The sequence below is a fragment of the Elephantulus edwardii genome, unplaced genomic scaffold (genome assembly GCF_000299155.1).
Source record: "Elephantulus edwardii isolate Elephantulus edwardi_28Jun2011 unplaced genomic scaffold, EleEdw1.0 scaffold00097, whole genome shotgun sequence".
In the NCBI taxonomy this organism is placed as follows: Eukaryota; Metazoa; Chordata; class Mammalia; order Macroscelidea; family Macroscelididae; genus Elephantulus; species Elephantulus edwardii.
In genome coordinates, this window is record NW_006399847.1 from 1,625,329 (window position 1) to 1,630,277 (window position 4,949).

The following is a 4,949-nucleotide window of genomic DNA, read 5'->3' on the forward strand; positions in this document are numbered from 1 at the left end:
TCTTTGAAAAGTAAAAGAAAAATTCTTTCATTGGTATACAATACCCCCGCACACTCCACCCCCACCCCGAGTACACTCCATTATACAACCTTAATTCTGGACTCTTGTGATATCCATAATACCCTATCATACATCGCTTTTAAACTGTTCTCTCCCTCATTTGTTTCAATTCAGTATACATAGTTTATCCAGTTTTTCTCAGTCTTACCCCAACCCCAGTGTCAGTTCCATTTTACAACAGTGGCACCATGCAGTATTTGTCCTTTTGTGACTGAGGTGTTTCATTCAGCATAGTGTCCTCCAGGCTCAACCATTTTGAATAACATTACATGAGTTCCTTGTTTTTCAATGCAGCATAGTATTCCATTGTGTGAATATACCACAACTTCTCTATCCATTCATTTGTTGATGGGCACTTAAGTTGTTTCCAACTCCTTGCTATTGTGAACAAAGCCGTGATAAACATGGGTGTGCATATATCTGCTTGGATGTCGGTTATGGTCCCTTTGGGGTATATTCTCGGTAGTGGAATTGCTGATCAAATGGTAGCTCTATTTGCAACTTTTTGAGAAAGCGCCATACCACCTTCCACAGTGGTTGCACCATTTTACACTCCCACCAACAGTGAGTAGGGGTTCCATTTCTCCACAATCTCACCAGCATTTGTTGCTTGCTGTTCTGTTAAATTTGGCTATTCTTACTGGGGTGAGATCTTATAGTTGTTTTGATTTGCATCTCTCTTAGAACTAGGGATTTTGAACATAAACAGTCTTCCAAGTATACTGAAAAATCTACAACCAGGAGAAGATAAAATAAATGAATGGGACCTTATAAGAATCAAATCCCTATGCACATCCATAAACTTTTCCAACAGGGTAAAAAGGGAAACAACAGACTGGGGAAAAGTATTTGGTAATGACATGTCAGATAAGGAACTTATATCTAGAATTTATAAAATACTTGAGCACCACAAGAAGATAAAGGTAAATAACCCAATTGAAAAATGGGTACAGGATATGAACAGACACTTCACCGAAGAAGACATTCTGATGGCCAGCAAGCACATGTTGATGCTCTTGAAAGCGTCGGCCAGGACATTCATGCGCACCATAGTAGTGGCATGGAAAGATGGCGGAAAGAGGAAGGGAGAGGCGAGCACACGGAGTTATAACTGATATCATTTTGTTGCACTCTTTTTGGTGATGCTGATGTCTTTGTTGTACTTACTTTTTTTGTGTTGAGTTCACTTTGTTTATGACTTCTCATTATTTCCTTTATTGCTATTGCTCTTTGTTTTACATATTTATGATTTTCCTCTTTTTTGTCTTGATGAAAGGCTTATACACTTTATTGGAATTGTTACTATTTTACTCTCTCATCTAAGATACACTTACTCTTGAAATTACTGTGACTTCTCCATTTAGAAGTTCTGAAACTACACTCCTTCTTCCCTCTTTTTGCATGGTAGTTGTTCTCTTTTATTGACTGGTACTTCTGGTTTCCTATTTTCAGCATCACATATTTGTTACACTTTGTATATTTCTGTATCTTGGTCAGTTTCTGAATGATGTTGTCATGTAATTAAATTTTGTATTTGTTATTAGTTCTGTGTCCAAAGAACTTTCTTTAGAATTTCTTATAGTATTGGTCTAAAATTCACAAATTCTCTTACTTTGGGTTTATCTGGAATTTCCTAATTTTACTAACATTTTTGAGGAACAATTTTGCTGTCAGCAGTCAGGAGATGAGGAGACTTTTTGCACTGGAAAAATCTTCAGTCAGAGACCTCTCTAAATTATTGAGGATGTCTGCCAATTTGAGGATTAAGGTGTGCTTGATTCAGCCCATGATCCTTTCAGTCACTTGCTAATCATCTGAAAGCTGGATACTGAATAAGGATGACAGAAGAATTGTTGCCTTTGAGTTGTGGTGTTGGAGAACAGTACTAAACATCCCATGGACTTCCAAAATAACAAGCAGGTAAGTCTTGGAGATGGTACAGCCAGACTGCTCCTTGGAGGCAAAGGTGATAGTTTCCTTTCACATACATTGGGCATGTTGCTAGGAGAGGTTATTCCTTGGAGATGGACATCATGCTTGGAAGGGTGGAGGTATGATGAAGAACAGGAAGATAGTCAGGTGGATTGACACAGTGACAGCAGCAATGGGCTCAAGTGTGTTAGAGATTGTGAGGATAGCACAGGGTTAGGACTGAGACTGGGTTATATTGATAATTAGGTTGCTATGAGTCATACTGATCTCAATGGAACATAACAACGTAGAGTACTTGTTGTTTGTTGTTATGTGCCATTAAATCAACTATGAATCATAGTGACCCTATGCACAATAGCCTCTGAATCCTGTTCTATTTTGAGCCTGTCTCATCATCTCTGACACATCAAACCTCATTACCCCAGTTACTGGGTCAATACATCATATTCAAGGTCTTCCTCCTCTGCACTGTCCTTCCATCCTTCTAAGCACGATGTTCCTCTCCAAGGACTGATCCCTCCTGTCAACATGCCTATAGTATGTGAGACGAATCCTCAAAATCCTTGCCTCCAAGGAGCATCTTGGTTTCGCCCTCTCCAGAACAAGCCCATTAGTTTTCCCGGGAATCCGTGGAATATTCAGTACTCTTCTCCAACATGTTCAATACCATTACTAAAGACATCAGTTTTTCTTCTGTAATCTTCGGTCATTGTCCAGCTCTCTGGTACGTAATTGCAAAGGCCATGGCCTGACTCAGTACTTTGTTGGATTTTTTTTTCTTTCAGGCTTTTATATATATCATCCAATTATTTTTATTGCCTGAGTGGTTTCTGCTGGGAAATTGGAGCTTATTCCTATTGAGTCTCCTTTGTAGGTAACTCTTTGTTTTCCCTAAGCTGCAGCTTTCATTGCTGTTAAGTGTGAACCCACTCACGGCTGACCCTCCATTGAGTTTCTCATGTAAATCACACTGGAGGCGGTTTCCTGTGTTTCTCCCACAATGGGGGATTTGAACCACCAGTGAAGTACAGCCTTTTAGTTAGTGGTGCAACTCTCTCAGGACTACATCACCAGACCACGCCAATTATGACACCATCACATTCATATTTTATCTTGTTTGTCAGTTTGTCGTGCCATAGAGGGTTGTATATTGCTGTGATGTTGCAAATTGTGCCACTGGTGTTTCAAATGCCAGCAGAGTCACTCTTGGTGGTCAAGTTTCACTGGAGCTTCCAGACTAAGACGGAGTAAGAGGAGTAAGAAGTGGCACTGGCCATGTAGTTCTGAATAATGAGTCATCAGAAAAGTACAAACAGTAGAAGACAATTGTCTGATAAGATGCCAGAAGACGAGTTCCTCAGATTGGAAGACATTCAAAACACAACTGAGGAAGAACTGCTTTTCAAACTAGAATCTGCATAGATGGTGTAGATGGAGTAAAGTTTTCATCCAACACAATGGGTAGTACAATGGGTGGCATGATTCTAAATGAGAATTAGATCTTAATAATTAGAAGAAGACAAATACAATTAATTAGCTTGTCAAAGATTTAGAAGCTCTGGAAGAGCAGATTAGATCTCTATTCCTCTTTGCGGTCAAGTAATAACAGCTTGTACCCAATTCTCCATTGGGGTCTTCAAGGCTGTGAATTGTGCAGGAGGAAATTGTCCATCTATCTCCCCAGGTGCCCTGGTAGATTCGAACCCAAGAGGCACCACCTGTCAATTAACAGGGTAACTTTCTACAGAGTTTTGACTATTTTGTACTATTTTTGCCTTTACTTATTGGGTTGTTGTATGTCGTGGAGTCAGAACAGCCTCACAGCCAATCCTCCATCAAGTTTCCAGAGGCAGTAAATCACCTGGGAGGAGACTGCCTTACCTTCTTCCACAGAGTAACTTGTGGATTCTAACTGCGGACCTTTGTGATTGAGAAAACAAACAATGCCTTAGAAAACCACTGTTTCTAAGACATGAAGCCTCAGGGAGCAATCTCTTCTGCATACAAGGGGATGGCGGTGGGACAGAATCTATTGGATGGAAATGAACAACAATTAAGCTGAGTGTGTGTGTGTGTGTGTGTGTGTGTGTGTGTGTGTGTTGGACTGGGGGTTGGGTAGAAGAGGGAAGGAAAGGTAAGAGAAAAGTCACATTGCTGGTGGAGTTTCAGGACGAATGCTGTGGAGCACCATAGCAAAACTAGAGAAGGTGATGAAGAGCTATCAGTCACATACTCTGGACCTTGAGGACCTTGAGGGAAGGGACTTTTTCTTGTTTCTTTTTTAAGTTCCAGGATCTGATACAGGAAAATTATATAATTGGCAAGAAGTACGGGATGAATAAATGATGTGTTCTAACAAGGCATAGGGAGTTCTGGTGGCCTAGTAGTAACAAACTGTGCTGCAATTCCAAAGATGCATGTGTTCAAATCTCTGTGGGAGAAGGATGGAACACCTCCTCCTATGTGATTTGTTGCTGTTATTATGTGCCGTCAAGTTGCATGCAACTCATGGCGACCCTATGTACAACAGCTCTGAACCCTGCTCTGTACTGTGCCAACCTTATTGTGTCTGACATATGACATTACCCCAGTCATTGAATCAAACCATCTCATCGAGGGTCTTCCTCTCCTGTGCTGTCCCTCTAACCTCCCAAGCATGACATCCCTCTCCAAGGACTAGTCCCTCCTTGTAACATGTCCAAGGTATGTCAGATGAAGTTTCAGAATCCTTGCTGCCAAGGAGCAGCCTGGTCTCACCCTCTCCAGGATTACTAACCTGTTTGTTCTCCTAGCAGTCCCTGGTATATTCAATACTCTTTTCCAGAACCACAACTAAAAGGCATCAATTCTCTTTCTATCACTCCAAGTCATTGTCCAGCTTTCTGAATTATAGCAAGTAATTGAGGAAGACTATGGCCTGGATCGTGGCATCTTCATCTCTAGACTGACATCATTGC